Source organism: Saccoglossus kowalevskii, chromosome 6 (genome assembly GCF_978046115.1).
Source record: "Saccoglossus kowalevskii chromosome 6, keSacKowa6.1, whole genome shotgun sequence".
In the NCBI taxonomy this organism is placed as follows: Eukaryota; Metazoa; Hemichordata; class Enteropneusta; family Harrimaniidae; genus Saccoglossus; species Saccoglossus kowalevskii.
The window spans coordinates 12,855,359-12,881,104 of NC_140646.1; the positions used below are offsets into that span (position 1 = coordinate 12,855,359).

Consider the following 25,746-nt stretch of genomic DNA (forward strand, 5'->3'; position numbering starts at 1 on the left):
GGACGAAGTACAAGTTTTTATTACACACATTTTCTCATGTGTGGATTCGCGATATGAATACAACACAACATATCACCAAGGTTGCAGTCTCTGTGGCGCATTTGGTTAGCGCGTTCGGCTGTTAACCGAAAGGGTGGTGGTTCAAGCCCACCCAGGGACGAAGTAGAAGTTTTTATTACACAGATTTTCTCATGAGTGGATTCGCGATATGAATACAACATAACACCATTGTTATAGTCTCTGTGGCGCAATTGGTTAGCTCGTTCGGCTGTTAACCGAAAGGTTGGTGGTTCAAGCCCACCCAGGGACGAAGTATAAGTTTTTATTACACACATTTTCTCATGTGTGGAATCGCGATATGAATAAACATAACACCAATGTCGCAGTGTCTGTAGCGCCATCGGTTAGCGCGTTTGGCTGTTAACCGAAATGTTGGTGATTCAAGCCCACCCAGGGACGAAGTAGAAGTTTTTATTACACACATTTTCTCATGTGTGGATTCGCGATATGAATACAACATAACACCATTGTTACAGTCTCTGTGGCGCAATCGGTTAGCGCGTTCGGCTGTTAACTGAAAGGTTGGTGGTTCAAGCCCACCCAGGGACGAAGTACAAGTTTTTATTACACACATTTTCTCATGTGTGAATTCGCGATATGAATACAACATAACACCAATGTCGCAGAGTCTGTAGCGCCATCGGTTCGCGCGTTCGGCTGTTAACCGAAAGGTTAGTGATTCAAGCCCACCCAGGGACGAAGTAGAAGTTTTTATTACACACATTTTCTCATGTGAGGATTCGCGATATGAATACAATATAACACCAATGTTGTAGTCTCTGTGGCGCAATCGGTTAGCGCGTTCGGCTGTTAACCGAAAGGTTGGTGATTCAAGCCCACCCAGGGACGAAGTACAAGTTTTTATTACACACATTTTCTCATGTGTGGATTCGCGATATGAATACAACACAACATATCACCAAGGCTGCAGTCTCTGTGACGCAATTGGTTAGTGCGTTCGGCTGTTAACCGAAAGGTTGGTGATTCAAGCCCACCCAGGGAAGAAATACAAGTTTTTATTACACACATTTTCTCATGTGTGAATTCGCGATATGAATACAACATAACACCAATGTCGCAGTGTATGTAGCGCCATCGGTTAGCGCGTTCGGCTGTTAACTGTAAGGTTGGTGGTTCAAGCCCACCCAGGGACGAAGTACAAGTTTTTATTGCGCACATTTTCTCATGTGTGGATTCGCGATATGAATACAACACAACATATCACCAAGGTTGCAGTCTCTGTGACGCAATTGGTTAGTGCGTTCGGCTGTTAACCGAAAGGTTGGTGATTCAAGCCCACCCAGGGACGAAGTAGAAGTTTTTATTACACACATTTTTTCATGTGTGGATTCGCGATATGAATACAATATAACACTAATGTTGCAGTCTCTGTGGCGCAATCGGTTAGAGCGTTCGTCTGTTAAACGAAAGCTTGGTGGTTCAAGCCCACTCACGGACGAAGTACAAGTTTTTATTAAACACATTTTCTCATGTGTGGATTCGTGATATGAATACAACACAACATATCACCAAGGTTGCAGTCTTTGTGTCGCAATTGGTTAGCGCGTGCGGCTCTTAACAGAAAGGTTGGTGGTTCAAGCCCAAACAGGAACGAAGTACAAGTTTTTGTTACACGCAATTTCTCATATGTGAATTCGCGATATGAATACAACATAACACCAACGTCGTAGTGTCTGTAGCGCAATCGGTTAGCGCGTTCGGCTGTTATCGTAAGGTTTGTGGTTCAAGCCCACCCAGGGACGAAGTAGAAATTTTTATTACACACATTTTCTCATGTGAGGATTCGCGATATGAATACAACATAACACCAATGTTGTAGTCTCTGTGGCGCAATCGGTTAGCGCGTTCGGCTGTTAACCGAAAGGTTGGTGGTTCAAGCCCACCCAGTGACTAAGTATAAGTTTTTATTACACACATTTTCTCATGTGTGAATTCGCGATATGAATACAACATAACACCAATGTCGCAGTGTCTGTAGCGCCATCGGTTAGCGCGTTCGGCTGTTAACCGAAAGGTTGGTGATTCAAGCCCACCCAGGGACGAATTAGAAGTTTTTATTACACACATTTTCTCATGTGTGGATTCGCGATATGAATACAATATAACGCCATTGTTGCAGTCTCTGTGGCGCAATCGGTTAGCGCGTTCAGCTGTTAAATGAAAGCTTGGTGGTTCAAGCCCACCCAGGGACGAAATACAAGTTTTTATTACACACATTTTCTTATGTGTGGATTCGCGATATGAAAACAATATAACACCAATGTTGCAGTCTCTGTGGCGCAATCGGTTAGCGCGTTCGGCTGTTAACCGAAAGGTTGGTGATTCAAGCCCACCCAGGGACGAAGTAGAAGTTTTTATTACACACATTTTCTCATGTGAGGATTCGCGATATGAATACAATATAACACCAATGTTGTAGTCTCTGTGGCGCAATCGGTTAGCGCGTTCGGCTGTTAACCGAAAGGTTGGTGGTTCAAGCCCACCCAGGGACGAAGTAGAAGTTTTTATTACACACATTTTGTCATGTGTGAATTCGCGATATGAATACAACATAACACCAATGTCGCAGTGTCTGTAGCGCCATCGGTTAGCTCGGTCGGCTGTTAACCGAAAGGTTGGTTGTTCAAGCCCACCCAGGGACGAAGTACAAGTTTTTATTACACACATTTTCTCATGTGTGGATTCGCGATATGAATACAACATAACGCCATTGTTGCAGTCTCTGTGGCGCAATCGGTTAGCGCGTTCGGCTGTTAAACGAAAGCTTGGTGGTTCAAGCCCACCCAGGGAAGAAATACAAGTTTTTATTACACACATTTTCTCATGTGTGAATTCGCGATATGAATACAACATAACACCAATGTCGCAGTGTATGTAGCGCCATCGGTTAGCGCGTTCGACTGTTAACTGTAAGGTTGGTGGTTCAAGCCCACCCAGGGACGAAGTACAAGTTTTTATTACGCACATTTTCTCATGTGTGGATTCGCGATATGAATACAACACAACATATCACCAAGGTTGCAGTCTCTGTGGCGCAATTGGTTAGTGCGTTCGGCTGTTAACCGAAAGGTTGGTGATTCAAGCCCACCCAGGGACGAAGTAGAAGTTTTTATTACACACATTTTCTCATGTGTGGATTCGCGATATGAATACAACATAACACCATTGTTACAGTCTCTGTGGCGCAATCGGTTAGCGCGTTTGGCTGTTAACCGAAAGGTTGGTGGTTCAAGCCCACCCAGGGACGAAGTACAAGTTTTTATTACACACATTTTCTCATGTGTGGATTCGCGATATGAATACAACACAACATATCACCAAGGTTGCAGTCTCTGTGGCGCATTTGGTTAGCGCGTTCGGCTGTTAACCGAAAGGGTGGTGGTTCAAGCCCACCCAGGGACGAAGTAGAAGTTTTTATTACACAGATTTTCTCATGAGTGGATTCGCGATATGAATACAACATAACACCATTGTTACAGTCTCTGTGGCGCAATCGGTTAGCGCGTTCGGCTGTTAACCGAAAGGTTGGTGGTTCAAGCCCACCCAGGGACGAAGTACAAGTTTTTATTACACACATTTTCTCATGTGTGGAATCGCGATATGAATAAACATAACACCAATGTCGCAGTGTCTGTAGCGCCATCGGTTAGCGCGTTTGGCTGTTAACCGAAATGTTGGTGATTCAAGCCCACCCAGGGACGAAGTAGAAGTTTTTATTACACACATTTTCTCATGTGTGGATTCGCGATATGAATACAACATAACACCATTGTTACAGTCTCTGTGGCGCAATCGGTTAGCGCGTTCGGCTGTTAACTGAAAGGTTGGTGGTTCAAGCCCACCCAGGGACGAAGTACAAGTTTTTATTACACACATTTTCTCATGTGTGAATTCGCGATATGAATACAACATAACACCAATGTCGCAGAGTCTGTAGCGCCATCGGTTCGCGCGTTCGGCTGTTAACCGAAAGGTTGGTGATTCAAGCCCACCCAGGGACGAAGTAGAAGTTTTTATTACACACATTTTCTCATGTGAGGATTCGCGATATGAATACAATATAACACCAATGTTGTAGTCTCTGTGGCGCAATCGGTTAGCGCGTTCGGCTGTTAACCGAAAGGTTGGTGATTCAAGCCCACCCAGGGACGAAGTACAAGTTTTTATTACACACATTTTCTCATGTGTGGATTCGCGATATGAATACAACACAACATATCACCAAGGTTGCAGTCTCTGTGACGCAATTGGTTAGTGCGTTCGGCTGTTAACCGAAAGGTTGGTGATTCAAGCCCACCCAGGGAAGAAATACAAGTTTTTATTACACACATTTTCTCATGTGTGAATTCGCGATATGAATACAACGTAACACCAATGTCGCAGTGTATATAGCGCCATCGGTTAGCGCGTTCGGCTGTTAACTGTAAGGTTGGTGGTTCAAGCCCACCCAGGGACGAAGTACAAGTTTTTATTGCGCACATTTTCTCATGTGTGGATTCGCGATATGAATACAACACAACATATCACCAAGGTTGCAGTCTCTGTGACGCAATTGGTTAGTGCGTTCGGCTGTTAACCGAAAGGTTGGTGATTCAAGCCCACCCAGGGACGAAGTAGAAGTTTTTATTACACACATTTTTTCATGTGTGGATTCGCGATATGAATACAATATAACACTAATGTTGCAGTCTCTGTGGCGCAATCGGTTAGAGCGTTCGGCTGTTAAACGAAAGCTTGGTGGTTCAAGCCCACTCACGGACGAAGTACAAGTTTTTATTAAACACATTTTCTCATGTGTGGATTCGCGATATGAATACAACACAGCATATCACCAAGGTTGCAGTCTTTGTGTCGCAATTGGTTAGCGCGTGCGGCTCTTAACAGAAAGGTTGGTGGTTCAAGCCCAAACAGGAACGAAGTACAAGTTTTTGTTACACACAATTTCTCATATGTGAATTCGCGATATGAATACAACATAACACCAACGTCGTAGTGTCTGTAGCGCAATCGGTTAGCGCGTTCGGCTGTTATCGTAAGGTTTGTGGTTCAAGCCCACCCAGGGACGAAGTAGAAATTTTTATTACACACATTTTCTCATGTGAGGATTCGCGATATGAATACAACATAACACCAATGTTGTAGTCTCTGTGGCGCAATCGGTTAGCGCGTTCGGCTGTTAACCGAAAGGTTGGTGGTTCAAGCCCACCCAGTGACTAAGTATAAGTTTTTATTACACACATTTTCTCATGTGTGAATTCGCGATATGAATACAACATAACACCAATGTCGCAGTGTCTGTAGCGCCATCGGTTAGCGCGTTCGGCTGTTAACCGAAAGGTTGGTGATTCAAGCCCACCCAGGGACGAATTAGAAGTTTTTATTACACACATTTTCTCATGTGTGGATTCGCGATATGAATACAATATAACACCATTGTTGCAGTCTCTGTGGCGCAATCGGTTAGCGCGTTCAGCTGTTAACCGAAAGGTTGGTGGTTCAAGCCCACCCAGAGACGAAATACAAGTTTTTATTACACACATTTTCTCATGTGTGGATTCGCGATATGAATACAATATAACACCAATGTTGCAGTCTCTGTGGCGCAATCGGTTAGCGCGTTTGACTGTTAACCGAAAGGTTGGTGGTTCAAGCCCAACCAGGGACGAAGAAGAAGTTTTTATTACACACATTTTGTCATGTGTGAATTCGCGATATGAATACAACATAACACCAATGTCGCAGTGTCTGTAGCGCCATCGGTTAGCGTGTTCAGCTGTTAACCGAAAGGTTGGTGATTCAAGCCCACCCAGGGACGAAGTAGAAGTTTTTATTACACACATTTTCTCATGTGTGGATTCGCGATATGAAAACATTATAACACCAATGTTGCAGTCTCTGTAGCGCCATCGGTTAGCGCGTTCGGCTGTTAACCGAAAGGTTGGTGGTTCAAGCCCACCCAGGGACGAAGTAGAAGTTTTTATTACACACATTTTCTCATGTGTGGATTCGCGATATGAATACAACATAACGCCATTCTTGTAGTCTCTGTGGCGCAAGCGATTAGCGCGTTCGGCTGTTAACCGAAAGGTTGGTGGTTCAAGCCCAAACAGGGACGAAGTACAAGTTTTTGTTACACACAATTTCTCATGTGTGAATTCGCGATATGAATGCAACATAACACCAATGTCGCAGTGTCTGTAGCGCAATCGGTTAGCGCGTTCGGCTGTTAACCGAAAGGTTGGTTGTTCAAGCCCACCCATGGACGAAGTACAAGTTTTTATTACACACAAATTCTCATGTGTGGATTCGCGATATGAATGCAAAATAACACCAATGTCGCAGTGTCTGTAGCGCAATCGGTTAGCGCGTTTGGCTGTTAACCGAAAGGTTGGTGATTCAAGCCCACCCAGGGACGAAGTAGAAGTTTTTATTACACACATTTTCTCATGTGTGGATTCGCGATATGAATACAACATAACGCCATTCTTGTAGTCTCTGTGGCGCAAGCGATTAGCGCGTTCGGCTGTTAACCGAAAGGTAGGTGGTTCAAGCCCAAACAGGGACGAAGTACAAGTTTTTGTTACACACAATTTCTCATGTGTGAATTCGCGATATGAATGCAACATAACACCAATGTCACAGTGTCTGTAGCGCAATCGGTTAGCGCGTTCGGCTGTTAACCGAAAGGTTGGTTGTTCAAGCCCACCCATGGACGAAGTACAAGTTTTTATTACACACAAATTCTCATGTGTGGATTCGCGATATGAATGCAAAATAACACCAATGTCGCAGTGTCTGTAGCGCAAACGGTTAGCGCGTTTGGCTGTTAACCGAAAGGTTGGTGGTTCAAGCCCAACCAGGGACGAAGTACAAGTTTTTATTACACACATTTTCTCATGTGTGGATTCGCGATATGAATACAACACAACATATCACCAAAGTTGCAGTCTCTGTGGCGCATTTGGTTAGCGCGTTCGGCTGTTACCCGAAAGGTTGGTGATTCAAGCCCACCCAGGGACGAAGTGGAAGTTTTTATTACACACATTTTCTCATGTGTGAATTTGCGATATGAATACAACATAACACCAATATCGCAGTGTCTGTAGCGCCATCGGTTAGCGCGTTCGGCTGTTAACCAAAAGGTTGGTGGTTCAAGCCCACCCAGGGACGAAGTACAAGTTTTTATTACACACATTTTCTCATGTGTGAATTCGCGATATGAAGACAATATAACACCATTGTTGTAGTCTCTGTGGCGCAATCGGTTAGCGCGTTCGGCTGTTAACCGAAAGGTTGGTGGTTCAAGCCCACCCAGGGACGAGGTAGAAGTTTTTATTACACAGATTTTCTCATGTGTGGATTCGCGATATGAATACAACATAACACCATTGTTACAGTCTCTGTGGCGCAATCGGTTAGCGCGTTCGGCTGTTAACCGAAAGGTTGGTGGTTCAAGAACACCCAGGGACGAAGTACAAGTTTTTATTACACACATTTTCTCATGTGTGAATTCGCGATATGAATAAAACATAACACCAATGTCGCAGTGTCTGTTGCGCCATCGGTTCGCGCGTTCGGCTGTTAACCGAAAGGTTGGTGATTCAAGCCCACCCAGGGACGAAGTAGAAGTTTTTATTACACACATTTTCTCATGTGTGGATTCGCGATATGAATACAACATAACACCAATGTCGCAGTGTCTGTAGCGCCATCGGTTAGCGCGTTCGGCTGTTAACCGATAGGTTGGTGATTCAAGCCCACCCGGGGACGAAGTAGAAGTTTTTATTACACACATTTTTTCATGTGAGGATTCGCGATATTAATACAATATAACACCAATGTTGTAGTCTCTGTGGCGCAATCGGTTAGCGCGTTCGGCTGTTAACCGAAAGGTTGGTGATTCAAGCCCACCCAGGGACGAAGTAGAAGTTTTTATTACACACATGTTCTCATGTGTGAATTCGCGATATGAATACAACATAACACCAATGTCGCAGTGTCTGTAGTGCCATCGGTTAGCGCGTTCTGCTGTTAACCGAAAGGTTGGTGATTCAAGCCCACCCAGGAACGAAGTAGAAGTTTTTATTACACACATTTTCTAATGTGAGGATTCGCGATATGAATACAATATAACACCAATGTTGTAGTCTCTGTGGCGCAATCGGTTAACGCGTTCGGCTGTTAACCGAAAGGTTGGTGGTTCAAGCCCACCCAGGGACGAAGTAGAAGTTTTTATTACACAGATTTTCTCATGTGTGGATTCGCGATATGAATACAACATAACACGTTGTTACAGTCTCTGTGGCGCAATCGGTTAGCGCGTTCGGCTGTTAACTGAAAGGTTGGTGGTTCAAGACCACCCAGGGACGAATTACAAGTTTTTATTACACACATTTTCTCATGTGTGAATACAACATAACACCAATGTCACAGTGTCTGTAGCGCCATCGGTTTGCGCGTTCGGCTGTTAACCGAAAGGTTGGTGATTCAAGCCCACCCAGGGACGAAGTAGAAGTTTTTATTACACACATTTTCTCATATGAGGGTTCGCGATATGAATACAATATAACACCAATGTTGTAGTCTCTGTGGCGCAATCGGTTAGCGCGTTCGGCTGTTAACCGAAAGGTTGGTGGTTCAAGCCCACCCAGGGACGAAGAAGAAGTTTTTATTACACACATTTTGTCATGTGTGAATTCGTGATATGAATACAACATAACACCAATGTCGCAGTGTATGTAGCGCAATCGGTTAGCGCGTTTGGCTGTTAACCGAAAGGTTGGTGGTTCAAGCCCACCCAGGGACGAAGTAGAAGTTTTTATTATACACATTTTCTCATGTGTGGATTCGCGATATGAATACAACATAACGCCATTGTTGTAGTCTCTGTGGCGCAATCGATTAGCGCGTTCGGCTGTTAACCGAAAGGTTGGTTGTTCAAGCCCACCCAGGGACGAAGTACAAGTTTTTATTACACACAAATTCTCATGTGTGGATTCGCGATATGAATGCAAAATAACACCAATGTCGCAGTGTATGTAGCGTAATCGGTTAGCGCGTTTGGCTGTTAACCAAAAGGTTGGTGGTTCAAGCCCACCCGGGGACGAAGTACAAGTTTTTATTACACACATTTTCTCATGTGTGAATTCGCGATATGAAGACAATATAACACCATTGTTGTAGTCTCTGTGGCGCAATCGGTTAGCGCGTTCGGCTGTTAACCGAAAGGTTGGTGGTTCAAGCCCACCCAGGGACGAAGTAGAAGTTTTTATTACACAGATTTTCTCATGTGTGAATTCGCGATATGAATACAACATAACACCAATGTCGCAGAGTCTGTAGCGCCATCGGTTCGCGCGTTCGGCTGTAAACCGAAAGGTTGGTGATTCAAGCCCACCCAGGGACGAAGTAGAAGTTTTTATTACACACATTTTCTCATGTGAGGATTCGCGATATGAATACAATATAACACTAATGTTGTAGTCTCTGTGGCGCAATCGGTTAGCGCGTTCGTCTGTTAACCGAAAGGTTGGTGGTTCAAGCCCACCCAGGGACGAAGTAGAAGTTTTTATTACACACATTTTCTCATGTGTGGATTCGCGATATGAATACAACACAACATATCACCAAAGTTGCAGTCTCTGTGGCGCATTTGGTTAGCGCGTTCGGCTGTTAACCGAAAGGTTGGTGATTCAAGCCCACCCAGGGACGAAGTAGAAGTTTTTATTACACACATTTTCTCATGTGTGGATTCGCGATATGAAAACAATATAACACCAATGTTGCAGTCTCTGTAGCGCCATCGGTTAGCGCGTTCGGCTGTTAACCGAAAGGTTGGTGGTTCAAGCCCACCCAGGGACGAAGTAGAAGTTTTTATTACACACATTTTCTCATGTGTGGATTCGCGATATGAATACAACATAACGCCATTCTTGTAGTCTCTGTGGCGCAAGCGATTAGCGCGTTCGGCTGTTAACCGAAAGGTAGGTGGTTCAAGCCCAAACAGGGACGAAGTACAAGTTTTTGTTACACACAATTTCTCATGTGTGAATTCGCGATATGAATGCAACATAACACCAATGTCACAGTGTCTGTAGCGCAATCGGTTAGCGCGTTCGGCTGTTAACCGAAATGTTGGTTGTTCAAGCCCACCCATGGACGAAGTACAAGTTTTTATTACACACAAATTCTCATGTGTGGATTCGCGATATGAATGCAAAATAACACCAATGTCGCAGTGTCTGTAGCGCAATCGGTTAGCGCGTTTGGCTGTTAACCGAAAGGTTGGTGGTTCAAGCCCAACCAGGGACGAAGTACAAGTTTTTATTACACACATTTTCTCATGTGTGGATTCGCGATATGAATACAACACAACATATCACCAAAGTTGCAGTCTCTGTGGCGCATTTGGTTAGCGCGTTCGGCTGTTACCCGAAAGGTTGGTGATTCAAGCCCACCCAGGGACGAAGTGGAAGTTTTTATTACACACATTTTCTCATGTGTGAATTTGCGATATGAATACAACATAACACCAATATCGCAGTGTCTGTAGCGCCATCGGTTAGCGCGTTCGGCTGTTAACCAAAAGGTTGGTGGTTCAAGCCCACCCAGGGACGAAGTACAAGTTTTTATTACACACATTTTCTCATGTGTGAATTCGCGATATGAAGACAATATAACACCATTGTTGTAGTCTCTGTGGCGCAATCGGTTAGCGCGTTCGGCTGTTAACCGAAAGGTTGGTGGTTCAAGCCCACCCAGGGACGAGGTAGAAGTTTTTATTACACAGATTTTCTCATGTGTGGATTCGCGATATGAATACAACATAACACCATTGTTACAGTCTCTGTGGCGCAATCGGTTAGCGCGTTCGGCTGTTAACCGAAAGGTTGGTGGTTCAAGAACACCCAGGGACGAAGTACAAGTTTTTATTACACACATTTTCTCATGTGTGAATTCGCGATATGAATAAAACATAACACCAATGTCGCAGTGTCTGTTGCGCCATCGGTTCGCGCGTTCGGCTGTTAACCGAAAGGTTGGTGATTCAAGCCCACCCAGGGACGAAGTAGAAGTTTTTATTACACACATTTTCTCATGTGTGGATTCGCGATATGAATACAACATAACACCAATGTCGCAGTGTCTGTAGCGCCATCGGTTAGCGCGTTCGGCTGTTAACCGATAGGTTGGTGATTCAAGCCCACCCGGGGACGAAGTAGAAGTTTTTATTACACACATTTTTTCATGTGAGGATTCGCGATATTAATACAATATAACACCAATGTTGTAGTCTCTGTGGCGCAATCGGTTAGCGCGTTCGGCTGTTAACCGAAAGGTTGGTGATTCAAGCCCACCCAGGGACGAAGTAGAAGTTTTTATTACACACATGTTCTCATGTGTGAATTCGCGATATGAATACAACATAACACCAATGTCGCAGTGTCTGTAGTGCCATCGGTTAGCGCGTTCTGCTGTTAACCGAAAGGTTGGTGATTCAAGCCCACCCAGGAACGAAGTAGAAGTTTTTATTACACACATTTTCTAATGTGAGGATTCGCGATATGAATACAATATAACACCAATGTTGTAGTCTCTGTGGCGCAATCGGTTAACGCGTTCGGCTGTTAACCGAAAGGTTGGTGGTTCAAGCCCACCCAGGGACGAAGTAGAAGTTTTTATTACACAGATTTTCTCATGTGTGGATTCGCGATATGAATACAACATAACACGTTGTTACAGTCTCTGTGGCGCAATCGGTTAGCGCGTTCGGCTGTTAACTGAAAGGTTGGTGGTTCAAGACCACCCAGGGACGAATTACAAGTTTTTATTACACACATTTTCTCATGTGTGAATACAACATAACACCAATGTCACAGTGTCTGTAGCGCCATCGGTTTGCGCGTTCGGCTGTTAACCGAAAGGTTGGTGATTCAAGCCCACCCAGGGACGAAGTAGAAGTTTTTATTACACACATTTTCTCATATGAGGGTTCGCGATATGAATACAATATAACACCAATGTTGTAGTCTCTGTGGCGCAATCGGTTAGCGCGTTCGGCTGTTAACCGAAAGGTTGGTGGTTCAAGCCCACCCAGGGACGAAGAAGAAGTTTTTATTACACACATTTTGTCATGTGTGAATTCGTGATATGAATACAACATAACACCAATGTCGCAGTGTCTGTAGCGCCATCGGTTAGCGCGTTCGGCTGTTAACCGAAAGGTTGGTGGTTCAAGCCCACCCAGGGACGAAGTAGAAGTTTTTATTGCACACATTTTCTCATGTGTGGATTCGCGATATGAATGCAAAATAACACCAATGTCGCAGTGTATGTAGCGCAATCGGTTAGCGCGTTTGGCTGTTAACCGAAAGGTTGGTGGTTCAAGCCCACCCAGGGACGAAGTAGAAGTTTTTATTACACACATTTTCTCATGTGTGGATTCGCGATATGAATACAACATAACGCCATTGTTGTAGTCTCTGTGGCGCAATCGATTAGCGCGTTCGGCTGTTAACCGAAAGGTTGGTTGTTCAAGCCCACCCAGGGACGAAGTACAAGTTTTTATTACACACAAATTCTCATGTGTGGATTCGCGATATGAATGCAAAATAACACCAATGTCGCAGTGTATGTAGCGTAATCGGTTAGCGCGTTTGGCTGTTAACCAAAAGGTTGGTGGTTCAAGCCCACCCGGGGACGAAGTACAAGTTTTTATTACACACATTTTCTCATGTGTGAATTCGCGATATGAAGACAATATAACACCATTGTTGTAGTCTCTGTGGCGCAATCGGTTAGCGCGTTCGGCTGTTAACCGAAAGGTTGGTGGTTCAAGCCCACCCAGGGACGAAGTAGAAGTTTTTATTACACAGATTTTCTCATGTGTGAATTCGCGATATGAATACAACATAACACCAATGTCGCAGAGTCTGTAGCGCCATCGGTTCGCGCGTTCGGCTGTAAACCGAAAGGTTGGTGATTCAAGCCCACCCAGGGACGAAGTAGAAGTTTTTATTACACACATTTTCTCATGTGAGGATTCGCGATATGAATACAATATAACACTAATGTTGTAGTCTCTGTGGCGCAATCGGTTAGCGCGTTCGTCTGTTAACCGAAAGGTTGGTGGTTCAAGCCCACCCAGGGACGAAGTAGAAGTTTTTATTACACACATTTTCTCATGTGAGGATTCGCGATATGAATACAATATAACACTATTGTTGTAGTCTCTGTGGCGCAATCGGTTAGCGCGTTCGGCTGTTAACTGAAAGGTTGGTGGTTCAAGCCCACCCAGGGACGAAGTAGAAGTTTTTATTACACAGATTTTCTCATGTGTGGATTCGCGATATGAATACAACATAACACGTTGTTACAGTCTCTGTGGCGCAATCGGTTAGCGCGTTCGGCTGTTAACTGAAAGGTTGGTGGTTCAAGCCCACTCAGGGACGAATTACAAGTTTTTATTACACACATTTTCTCATGTGTGAATACAACATAACACCAATGTCACAGTGTCTGTAGCGCCATCGGTTTGCGCGTTCGGCTGTTAACCGAAAGGTTGGTGATTCAAGCCCACCCAGGGACGAAGTAGAAGTTTTTATTACACACATTTTCTCATATGAGGGTTCGCGATATGAATACAATATAACACCAATGTTGTAGTCTCTGTGGCGTAATCGGTTAGCGCGTTCGGCTGTTAACCGAAAGGTTGGTGGTTCAAGCCCACCCAGGGTCGAAGAAGAAGTTTTTATTACACACATTTTGTCATGTGTGAATTCGTGATATGAATACAACATAACACCAATGTCGCAATGTCTGTAGCGCCATCGGTTAGCGCGTTCGGCTGTTAACCGAAAGGTTGGTGGTTCAAGCCCACCCAGGGACGAAGTAGAAGTTTTTATTGCACACATTTTCTCATGTGTGGATTCGCGATATGAATGCAAAATAACACCAATGTCGCAGTGTATGTAGCGCAATCGGTTAGCGCGTTTGGCTGTTAACCGAAAGGTTGGTGGTTCAAGCCCACCCAGGGACGAAGTAGAAGTTTTTATTACACACATTTTCTCATGTGTGGATTCGCGATATGAACACAGATTTTCTCATGTGTGAATTCGCGATATGAATACAACATAACACCAATGTCGCAGAGTCTGTAGCGCCATCGGTTCGCGCGTTTGGCTGTAAACCGAAAGGTTGGTGATTCAAGCCCACCCAGGGACGAAGTAGAAGTTTTTATTACACACATTTTCTCATGTGAGGATTCGCGATATGAATACAATATAACACTAATGTTGTAGTCTCTGTGGCGCAATCGGTTAGCGCGTTCGTCTGTTAACCGAAAGGTTGGTGGTTCAAGCCCACCCAGGGACGAAGTAGAAGTTTTTATTACACACATTTTCTCATGTGAGGATTCGCGATATGAATACAATATAACACTAATGTTGTAGTCTCTGTGGCGCAATCGGTTAGCGCGTTCGGCTGTTAACTGAAAGGTTGGTGGTTCAAGCCCACCCAGGGACGAAGTAGAAGTTTTTATTACACAGATTTTCTCATGTGTGAATTCGCGATATGAATACAACATAACACCAATGTCGCAGAGTCTGTAGCGCCATCGGTTCGCGCGTTCGGCTGTAAACCGAAAGGTTGGTGATTCAAGCCCACCCAGGGACGAAGTAGAAGCTTTTATTACACACATTTTCTCATGTGTGGATTCGCGATTTGAAAACAATATAACACCAATGTTGCAGTCTCTGTAGCGCCATCGGTTAGCGCGTTCGGCTGTTAACCGAAAGGTTGGTGGTTCAAGCCCACCCAGGGACGAAGTAGAAGTTTTTATTACACACATTTTCTCATGTGTGGATTCGCGATATGAATACAACATAACGCCATTCTTGTAGTCTCTGTGGCGCAAGCGATTAGCGCGTTCGGCTGTTAACCGAAAGGTAGGTGGTTCAAGCCCAAACAGGGACGAAGTACAAGTTTTTGTTACACACAATTTCTCATGTGTGAATTCGCGATATGAATGCAACATAACACCAATGTCGCAGTGTCTGTAGCGCAATCGGTTAGCGCGTTCGGCTGTTAACCGAAAGGTTGGTTGTTCAAGCCCACCCATGGACGAAGTACAAGTTTTTATTACACACAAATTCTCATGTGTGGATTCGCGATATGAATGCAAAATAACACCAATGTCGCAGTGTCTGTAGCGCAATCGGTTAGCGCGTTTGGCTGTTAACCGAAAGGTTGGTGGTTCAAGCCCAACCAGGGACGAAGTACAAGTTTTTATTACACACATTTTCTCATGTGTGGATTCGCGATATGAATACAACACAACATATCACCAAAGTTGCAGTCTCTGTGGCGCATTTGGTTAGCGCGTTCGGCTGTTACCCGAAAGGTTGGTGATTCAAGCCCACCCAGGGACGAGGTAGAAGTTTTTATTACACAGATTTTCTCATGTGTGGATTCGCGATATGAATACAACATAACACCATTGTTACAGTCTCTGTGGCGCAATCGGTTAGCGCGTTCGGCTGTTAACCGAAAGGTTGGTGGTTCAAGAACACCCAGGGACGAAGTACAAGTTTTTATTACACACATTTTCTCATGTGTGAATTCGCGATATGAATAAAACATAACACCAATGTCGCAGTGTCTGTTGCGCCATCGGTTCGCGCGTTCGGCTGTTAACCGAAAGGTTGGTGATTCAAGCCCACCCAGGGACGAAGTAGAAGTTTTTATTACACACATTTTCTAATGTGTGGATTCGCGATATGAATACAACATAACACCAATGTCGCAGTGTCTGTAGCGCCATCGGTTAGCGCGTTCGGCTGTTAACCGAAAGGTTGGTGATTCAAGCCCACCCGGGGACGAAGTAGAAGTTTTTATTACACACATTTTTTCATGTGAGGATTCGCGATATTAATACAATATAACACCAATGTTGTAGTCTCTGTGGCGCAATCGGTTAGCGCGTTCGGCTGTTAACCGAAAGGTTGGTGATTCAAGCCCACCCAGGGACGATGTAGAAGTTTTTATTACACACATGTTCTCATGTGTGAATTCGCTATATGAATACAACATAACACCAATGTCGCAGTGTCTGTAGTGCCATCGGTTAGCGCGTTCTGCTGTTAACCGAAAGGTTGGTGATTCAAGCCCACCCATGGACGAAGTACAAGTTTTTATTACACACAAATTCTCATGTGTGGATTCGCGATATGAATGCAAAATAACACCAATGTTGTAGTCTCTGTGGCGCAATCGGTTAGCGCGTTTGGCTGTTAACCGAAAGGTTGGTGGTTCAAGCCCAACCAGGGACGAAGTACAAGTTTTTATTACACACATTTTCTCATGTGTGGATTCGCGATATGAATACAACACAACATATCACCAAAGTTGCAGTCTCTGTGGCGCATTTGGTTAGCGCGTTCGGCTGTTACCCGAAAGGTTGGTGATTCAAGCCCACCCAGGGACGAGGTAGAAGTTTTTATTACACAGATTTTCTCATGTGTGGATTCGCGATATGAATACAACATAACACCATTGTTACAGTCTCTGTGGCGCAATCGGTTAGCGCGTTCGGCTGTTAACCGAAAGGTTGGTGGTTCAAGAACACCCAGGGACGAAGTACAAGTTTTTATTACACACATTTTCTCATGTGTGAATTCGCGATATGAATAAAACATAACACCAATGTCGCAGTGTCTGTTGCGCCATCGGTTCGCGCGTTCGGCTGTTAACCGAAAGGTTGGTGATTCAAGCCCACCCAGGGACGAAGTAGAAGTTTTTATTACACACATTTTCTAATGTGTGGATTCGCGATATGAATACAACATAACACCAATGTCGCAGTGTCTGTAGCGCCATCGGTTAGCGCGTTCGGCTGTTAACCGAAAGGTTGGTGATTCAAGCCCACCCGGGGACGAAGTAGAAGTTTTTATTACACACATTTTTTCATGTGAGGATTCGCGATATTAATACAATATAACACCAATGTTGTAGTCTCTGTGGCGCAATCGGTTAGCGCGTTCGGCTGTTAACCGAAAGGTTGGTGATTCAAGCCCACCCAGGGACGATGTAGAAGTTTTTATTACACACATGTTCTCATGTGTGAATTCGCTATATGAATACAACATAACACCAATGTCGCAGTGTCTGTAGTGCCATCGGTTAGCGCGTTCTGCTGTTAACCGAAAGGTTGGTGATTCAAGCCCACCCAGGAACGAAGTAGAAGTTTTTATTACACACATTTTCTCATGTGAGGATTCGCGATATGAATACAATATAACACCAATGTTGTAGTCTCTGTGGCGCAATCGGTTAACGCGTTCGGCTGTTAACCGAAAGGTTGGTGGTTCAAGCCCACCCAGGGACGAAGTAGAAGTTTTTATTACACAGATTTTCTCATGTGTGGATTCGCGATATGAATACAACATAACACGTTGTTACAGTCTCTGTGGCGCAATCGGTTAGCGCGTTCGGCTGTTAACTGAAAGGTTGGTGGTTCAAGCCCACTCAGGGACGAATTACAAGTTTTTATTACACACATTTTCTCATGTGTGAATACAACATAACACCAATGTCACAGTGTCTGTAGCGCCATCGGTTCGCGCGTTCGGCTGTAAACCGAAAGGTTGGTGATTCAAGCCCACCCAGGGACGAAGTAGAAGTTTTTATTACACACATTTTCTCATGTGAGGATTCGCGATATGAATACAATATAACACTAATGTTGTAGTCTCTGTGGCGCAATCGGTTAGCGCGTTCGGCTGTTAACCGAAAGGTTGGTGGTTCTAGCCCACCCAGGGACGAAGTAGAAGTTTTTATTACACAGATTTTCTCATGTGAGGATTCGCGATATGAATACAATATAACACTAATGTTGTAGTCTCTGTGGCGCAATCGGTTAGCGCGTTCGTCTGTTAACCGAAAGGTTGGTGGTTCAAGCCCACCCAGGGACGAAGTAGAAGTTTTTATTACACACATTTTCTCATGTGTGGATTCGCGATATGAATACAACATAACACCATTGTTACAGTCTCTGTGGCGCAATCGGTTAGCGCGTTCGGCTGTTAACTGAAAGGTTGGTGGTTCAAGCCCACCCAGGGACGAAGTAGAAGTTTTTATTACACAGATTTTCTCATGTGTGAATTCGCGATATGAATACAACATAACACCAATGTCGCAGAGTCTGTAGCGCCATCGGTTCGCGCGTTCGGCTGTAAACCGAAAGGTTGGTGATTCAAGCCCACCCAGGGACGAAGTAGAAGTTTTTATTACACACATTTTCTCATGTGAGGATTCGCGATATGAATACAATATAACACTAATGTTGTAGTCTCTGTGGCGCAATCGATTAGCGCGTTCGGCTGTTAACCGAAAGGTTGGTTGTTCAAGCCCACCCAGGGACGAAGTACAAGTTTTTATTACACACAAATTCTCATGTGTGGATTCGCGATATGAATGCAAAATAACACCAATGTCGCAGTTTATGTAGCGTAATCGGTTAGCGCGTTTGGCTGTTAACCAAAAGGTTGGTGGTTCAAGCCCACCCGGGGACGAAGTACAAGTTTTTATTACACACATTTTCTCATGTGTGAATTCGCGATATGAAGACAATATAACACCATTGTTGTAGTCTCTGTGGCGCAATCGGTTAGCGCGTTCGGCTGTTAACCGAAAGGTTGGTGGTTCAAGCCCACCCAGGGACGAAGTAGAAGTTTTTATTACACAGATTTTCTCATGTGTGAATTCGCGATATGAATACAACATAACACCAATGTCGCAGAGTCTGTAGCGCCATCGGTTCTCGCGTTCGGCTGTAAACCGAAAGGTTGGTGATTCAAGCCCACCCAGGGACGAAGTAGAAGTTTTTATTACACACATTTTCTCATGTGAGGATTCGCGATATGAATACAATATATCACCAATGTCGCAGAGTCTGTAGCGCCATCGGTTAGCGCGTTCGGCTGTTAACCGAAAGGTTGGTGGTTCAAGCCCACCCAGGGACGAAGTAGAAGTTTTTATTACGCACATTTTCTCACGTGTGGATTCGCGATATTAATACAACATAACACCAATGTCGCAGAGTCTGTAGCGCCATCGGTTAGCGCGTTCGGCTGTTAACCGAAAGGTTGGTTGTTCAAGCCCACCTTGGGATGAAGTAGAAGTTTTTATTACTCACATTTTCGAATGTGTGAATTCGAGATATGAATACAACATAACACCAATGTCGCAGTGTCTGTAGCGCCATCGGTTAGCGCGTTCGGCTGTTAACTGTAAGGTTGGTGGTGCAAGCCCACCCAGGGACGAAGTAGAAGTTTTTATTACGTACATTTTCTCACGTGTGGATTCGCGATATTAATACAACACAACATATCACCAAGGTTGCAGTCTCTGTGGCGCAATTTTTTAGTGCGTTCGGCTGTTAACCGAAAGGTTGGTGATTCAAGCCCACCCAGGGACGAAGTACAAGTTTTTATTACACACATTTTCTCATGTGTGAATTCGCGATATGAATACAATACCAATGTTGCAGTCTCTGTGGCGCAATCGGTTAGCGCGTTTGGCTGTTAACCGAAAGGTTGGTGGTTCAAGCCCACCCAGGGACGAAGTACACATTTTTATTACACACATTTTCTCATGTGTGGATTCGCGATATGAATACAACATAACGCCATTGTTGTAGTCTCTGTGGCGCAATCGATTAGCGCGTTCGGCTGTTAACCGAAAGGTTGGAGGTTCAAGCCCAAACAGGGACGAAGTACAAGTCTTTGTTACACACAATTTCTCATGTGTGAATTCGCGATATGAATGCAACATAACACAAATGTCGCAGTGTCTGTAGCGCAATCGGTTAGCGCGTTCGGCTGTTAACCGAAAGGTTGGTTGTTCAAGCCCACCCAGGGACGAAGTACAAGTTTTGTTACACACAATTTCTCATGTGTGAATTCGCGATATGAATGCAAAATAACACCAATGTCGCAGTGTCTGTAGCGCAATCGGTTAGCGCGTTTGGCTGTTAACCGAAAGGTTGATGGTTCAAGCCCACCCAGGGACGAAGTACAAGTTTTTATTACACACATTTTCTAATGTGTGGATTCGCGATATGAATACAACACAACATATCACCAAGGTTGCGGTCTTTGTGGCGCATTTGGTTAGCGCGTTCGGCTGTTAACCGAAAGGTTGGTGATTCAAGCCCAACCAGGGACGAAGTAGAAGTTTTTATTACACACATTTTCTCATGTGTGAATTTGCGATATGAATACAACATAACACCAATGTCCCAGTGTCTGTAGCGCCATCGGTTAGCGCGTTCGGCTGTTAACCAAAAGGTTGGTGGTTCAAGCCCACCCAGGGACGAAGTACAAGTTTTTATTACACACATTTTCTCATGTGTGAATTCGCGATATGAAGACAATATAACACCATTGTTGTAGTCTCTGTGGCGCAATCGGTTAGCGCGTTCGGCTGTTAACCGAAAGGTTGGTGGTTCAAGCCCACCCAGGGACGAAGTAGAAGTTTTTATTACACACATTTTCTCATGTGTGGATTCGCGATATGAATACAATATAACACCAAAGTTACAGTCTCTGTGGCGCAATCGGTTAGCGCGTTCGGCTGTTAACCGAAAGGTTGGTGGTTCAAGCCCACCCAGGGACGAAGTAGAAGTTTTTATTACACAGATTTTCTCATGTGTGAATTCGTGATATGAATACAACATAACACCAATGTCGCAGAGTCTGTAGCGCCATCGGTTCGCGCGTTCGGCTGTAAACCGAAAGGTTGGTGATTCAAGCCCACCCAGGGACGAAGTAGAAGTCTTTATTACACACATTTTCTCATGTGAGGATTCGCGATATGAATACAATATAACACTAATGTTGTAGTCTCTGTGGCGCAATCGGTTGGCGCGTTCGTCTGTTAACCGAAAGGTTGGTGGTTCAAGCCCACCCAGGGACGAAGTAGAAGTTTTTATTACGCACATTTTCTCACGCGTGGATTCGCGATATTAATACAACATAACACCAATGTCGCAGAGTCTGTAGCGCCATCGGTTAGCGCGTTCGGCTGTTAACCGAAAGGTTGGTTGTTCAAGCCAACCTTGGGATGAAGTAGAAGTTTTTATTACACACATTTTCTCATGTGAGGATTCGCGATATGAATACAATATAACACCAAAGTTGCAGTCTCTGTGGCGCAATCGGTTAGCGCGTTCGGCTGTTAACCGAAAGGTTGGTGGTTCAAGCCCACCCAGGGACGAAGTAGAAGTTTTTATTACACAGATTTTCTCATGTGTGAATTCGCGATATGAATAAAACATAACACCAATGTCGCAGTGTCTGTTGCGCCATCGGTTCGCGCGTTCGGCTGTTAACCGAAAGGTTGGTGATTCAAGCCCACCCAGGGACGAAGTAGAAGTTTTTATTACACACATTTTCTCATGTGTGGATTCGCGATATGAATACAACATAACACCAATGTCGCAGTGTCTGTAGCGCCATCGGTTAGCGCGTTCGGCTGTTAACCGAAAGGTTGGTGATTCAAGCCCACCCGGGGACGAAGTAGAAGTTTTTATTACACACATTTTTTCATGTGAGGATTCGCGATATTAATACAATATAACACCAATGTTGTAGTCTCTGTGGCGCAATCGGTTAGCGCGTTCGGCTGTTAACCGAAAGGTTGGTGATTCAAGCCCACCCAGGGACGATGTAGAAGTTTTTATTACACACATGTTCTCATGTGTGAATTCGCTATATGAATACAACATAACACCAATGTCGCAGTGTCTGTAGTGCCATCGGTTAGCGCGTTCTGCTGTTAACCGAAAGGTTGGTGATTCAAGCCCACCCAGGAACGAAGTAGAAGTTTTTATTACACACATTTTCTCATGTGAGGATTCGCGATATGAATACAATATAACACCAATGTTGTAGTCTCTGTGGCGCAATCGGTTAACGCGTTCGGCTGTTAACCGAAAGGTTGGTGGTTCAAGCCCACCCAGGGACGAAGTAGAAGTTTTTATTACACAGATTTTCTCATGTGTGGATTCGCGATATGAATACAACATAACACGTTGTTACAGTCTCTGTGGCGCAATCGGTTAGCGCGTTCGGCTGTTAACTGAAAGGTTGGTGGTTCAAGCCCACTCAGGGACGAATTACAAGTTTTTATTACGCACATTTTCTCATGTGTGAATACAACATAACACCAATGTCACAGTGTCTGTAGCGCCATCGGTTTGCGCGTTCGGCTGTTAACCGAAAGGTTGGTGATTCAAGCCCACCCAGGGACGAAGTAGAAGTTTTTATTACACACATTTTCTCATATGAGGGTTCGCGATATGAATACAATATAACACCAATGTTGTAGTCTCTGTGGCGTAATCGGTTAGCGCGTTCGGCTGTTAACCGAAAGGTTGGTGGTTCAAGCCCACCCAGGGTCGAAGAAGAAGTTTTTATTACACACATTTTGTCATGTGTGAATTCGTGATATGAATACAACATAACACCAATGTCGCAGTGTCTGTAGCGCCATCGGTTAGCGCGTTCGGCTGTTAACCGAAAGGTTGGTGGTTCAAGCCCACCCAGGGACGAAGTAGAAGTTTTTATTGCACACATTTTCTCATGTGTGGATTCGCGATATGAATGCAAAATAACACCAATGTCGCAGTGTATGTAGCGCAATCGGTTAGCGCGTTTGGCTGTTAACCGAAAGGTTGGTGGTTCAAGCCCACCCAGGGACGAAGTAGAAGTTTTTATTACACACATTTTCTCATGTGTGGATTCGCGATATGAATACAACATAACGCCATTGTTGTAGTCTCTGTGGCGCAATCGATTAGCGCGTTCGGCTGTTAACCGAAAGGTTGGTTGTTCAAGCCCACCCAGGGACGAAGTACAAGTTTTTCTTACACACAAATTCTCATGTGTGGATTCGCGATATGAATGCAAAATAACACCAATGTCGCAGTGTATGTAGCGTAATCGGTTAGCGCGTTTGGCTGTTAACCAAAAGGTTGGTGGTTCAAGCCCACCCGGGGACGAAGTACAAGTTTTTATTACACACATTTTCTCATGTGTGAATTCGCGATATGAAGACAATATAACACCATTGTTGTAGTCTCTGTGGCGCAATCGGTTAGCGCGTTCGGCTGTTAACCGAAAGGTTGGTGGTTCTAGCCCACCCAGGGACGAAGTAGAAGTTTTTATTACACAGATTTTCTCATGTGTGAATTCGCGATATGAATACAACATAACACCAATGTCGCAGAGTCTGTAGCGCCATCGGTTCGCGCGTTCGGCTGTAAACCGAAAGGTTGGTGATTCAAGCCCACCCAGGGACGAAGTAGAAGTTTTTATTACACACATTTTCTCATGTGAGGATTCGCGATATGAATACAATATAACACTAATGTTGTAGTCTCTGTGGCGCAATCGGTTAGCGCGTTCGTCTGTTAACCGAAAGGTTGGTGGTTCAAGCCCACCCAGGGACGAAGTAGAAGTTTTTATTACACACATTTTCTCATGTGTGGATTCGCGATATGAATACAACATAACACCATTGTTACAGTCTCTGTGGCGCAATCGGTTAGCGCGTTCGGCTGTTAACTGAAAGGTTGGTGGTTCAAGCCCACCCAGGGACGAAGTAGAAGTTTTTATTACACAGATTTTCTCATGTGTGAATTCGCGATATGAATACAACATAACACCAATGTCGCAGAGTCTGTAGCGCCATCGGTTCGCGCGTTCGGCTGTAAACCGAAAGGTTGGTGATTCAAGCCCACCCAGGGACGAAGTAGAAGTTTTTATTACACACATTTTCTCATGTGAGGATTCGCGATATGAATACAATATAACACTAATGTTGTAGTCTCTGTGGCGCAATCGATTAGCGCGTTCGGCTGTTAACCGAAAGGTTGGTTGTTCAAGCCCACCCAGGGACGAAGTACAAGTTTTTATTACACACAAATTCTCATGTGTGGATTCGCGATATGAATGCAAAATAACACCAATGTCGCAGTGTATGTAGCGTAATCGGTTAGCGCGTTTGGCTGTTAACCAAAAGGTTGGTGGTTCAAGCCCACCCGGGGACGAAGTACAAGTTTTTATTACACACATTTTCTCATGTGTGAATTCGCGATATGAAGACAATATAACACCATTGTTGTAGTCTCTGTGGCGCAATCGGTTAGCGCGTTCGGCTGTTAACCGAAAGGTTGGTGGTTCAAGCCCACCCAGGGACGAAGTAGAAGTTTTTATTACACAGATTTTCTCATGTGTGAATTCGCGATATGAATACAACATAACACCAATGTCGCAGAGTCTGTAGCGCCATCGGTTCGCGCGTTCGGCTGTAAACCGAAAGGTTGGTGATTCAAGCCCACCCAGGGACGAAGTAGAAGTTTTTATTACACACATTTTCTCATGTGAGGATTCGCGATATGAATACAATATATCACCAATGTCGCAGAGTCTGTAGCGCCATCGGTTAGCGCGTTCGGCTGTTAACCGAAAGGTTGGTGGTTCAAGCCCACCCAGGGACGAAGTAGAAGTTTTTATTACGCACATTTTCTCACGTGTGGATTCGCGATATTAATACAACATAACACCAATGTCGCAGAGTCTGTAGCGCCATCTGTTAGCGCGTTCGGCTGTTAACCGAAAGGTTGGTTGTTCAAGCCCACCTTGGGATGAAGTAGAAGTTTTTATTACTCACATTTTCGAATGTGTGAATTCGAGATATGAATACAACATAACACCAATGTCGCAGTGTCTGTAGCGCCATCGGTTAGCGCGTTCGGCTGTTAACTGTAAGGTTGGTGGTGCAAGCCCACCCAGGGACGAAGTAGAAGTTTTTATTACGTACATTTTCTCACGTGTGGATTCGCGATATTAATACAACACAACATATCACCAAGGTTGCAGTCTCTGTGGCGCAATTTTTTAGTGCGTTCGGCTGTTAACCGAAAGGTTGGTGATTCAAGCCCACCCAGGGACGAAGTACAAGTTTTTATTACACACATTTTCTCATGTGTGAATTCGCGATATGAATACAATACCAATGTTGCAGTCTCTGTGGCGCAATCGGTTAGCGCGTTTGGCTGTTAACCGAAAGGTTGGTGGTTCAAGCCCACCCAGGGACGAAGTACACATTTTTATTACACACATTTTCTCATGTGTGGATTCGCGATATGAATACAACATAACGCCATTGTTGTAGTCTCTGTGGCGCAATCGATTAGCGCGTTCGGCTGTTAACCGAAAGGTTGGAGGTTCAAGCCCAAACAGGGACGAAGTACAAGTCTTTGTTACACACAATTTCTCATGTGTGAATTCGCGATATGAATGCAACATAACACCAATGTCGCAGTGTCTGTAGCGCAATCGGTTAGCGCGTTCGGCTGTTAACCGAAAGGTTGGTTGTTCAAGCCCACCCAGGGACGAAGTACAAGTTTTATTACACACAAATTCTCATGTGTGGATTCGCGATATGAATACAACACAACATATCACCAAGGTTGCGGTCTTTGTGGCGCATTTGGTTAGCGCGTTCGGCTGTTAACCGAAAGGTTGGTGATTCAAGCCCAACCAGGGACGAAGTAGAAGTTTTTATTACACACATTTTCTCATGTGTGAATTTGCGATATGA

General features: G+C 44.5%; 13 non-coding genes across 13 annotated transcripts; all 13 read left to right on the top strand.

Moving 5' to 3' along the window:
- The first annotated feature begins 2,499 nt into the window (after positions 1-2,499).
- Positions 2,500-2,573, top strand: TRNAN-GUU (transfer RNA asparagine (anticodon GUU)). The gene has a single exon. It is a non-coding gene; the product is annotated as a tRNA-Asn (tRNA).
- A 986-nt stretch (positions 2,574-3,559) lies between these two features.
- Positions 3,560-3,633, top strand: TRNAN-GUU (transfer RNA asparagine (anticodon GUU)). The gene has a single exon. It is a non-coding gene; the product is annotated as a tRNA-Asn (tRNA).
- Positions 3,634-7,327: 3,694 nt separating this feature from the next.
- Positions 7,328-7,401, top strand: TRNAN-GUU (transfer RNA asparagine (anticodon GUU)). Its single transcript has one exon. It is a non-coding gene; the product is annotated as a tRNA-Asn (tRNA).
- A 1,262-nt stretch (positions 7,402-8,663) lies between these two features.
- On the top strand, positions 8,664-8,737 carry TRNAN-GUU (transfer RNA asparagine (anticodon GUU)). The gene has a single exon. It is a non-coding gene; the product is annotated as a tRNA-Asn (tRNA).
- Positions 8,738-9,263: 526 nt separating this feature from the next.
- On the top strand, positions 9,264-9,337 carry TRNAN-GUU (transfer RNA asparagine (anticodon GUU)). The gene has a single exon. It is a non-coding gene; the product is annotated as a tRNA-Asn (tRNA).
- A 1,436-nt stretch (positions 9,338-10,773) lies between these two features.
- TRNAN-GUU (transfer RNA asparagine (anticodon GUU)) lies at positions 10,774-10,847 on the top strand. Its single transcript has one exon. It is a non-coding gene; the product is annotated as a tRNA-Asn (tRNA).
- Positions 10,848-12,109: 1,262 nt separating this feature from the next.
- On the top strand, positions 12,110-12,183 carry TRNAN-GUU (transfer RNA asparagine (anticodon GUU)). Its single transcript has one exon. It is a non-coding gene; the product is annotated as a tRNA-Asn (tRNA).
- A 676-nt stretch (positions 12,184-12,859) lies between these two features.
- Positions 12,860-12,933, top strand: TRNAN-GUU (transfer RNA asparagine (anticodon GUU)). The gene has a single exon. It is a non-coding gene; the product is annotated as a tRNA-Asn (tRNA).
- A 5,793-nt stretch (positions 12,934-18,726) lies between these two features.
- TRNAN-GUU (transfer RNA asparagine (anticodon GUU)) lies at positions 18,727-18,800 on the top strand. Its single transcript has one exon. It is a non-coding gene; the product is annotated as a tRNA-Asn (tRNA).
- Positions 18,801-20,530: 1,730 nt separating this feature from the next.
- On the top strand, positions 20,531-20,604 carry TRNAN-GUU (transfer RNA asparagine (anticodon GUU)). Its single transcript has one exon. It is a non-coding gene; the product is annotated as a tRNA-Asn (tRNA).
- Positions 20,605-20,680: 76 nt separating this feature from the next.
- On the top strand, positions 20,681-20,754 carry TRNAN-GUU (transfer RNA asparagine (anticodon GUU)). Its single transcript has one exon. It is a non-coding gene; the product is annotated as a tRNA-Asn (tRNA).
- A 526-nt stretch (positions 20,755-21,280) lies between these two features.
- Positions 21,281-21,354, top strand: TRNAN-GUU (transfer RNA asparagine (anticodon GUU)). The gene has a single exon. It is a non-coding gene; the product is annotated as a tRNA-Asn (tRNA).
- A 2,912-nt stretch (positions 21,355-24,266) lies between these two features.
- On the top strand, positions 24,267-24,340 carry TRNAN-GUU (transfer RNA asparagine (anticodon GUU)). The gene has a single exon. It is a non-coding gene; the product is annotated as a tRNA-Asn (tRNA).
- The last annotated feature ends 1,406 nt before the right edge of the window (positions 24,341-25,746 follow it).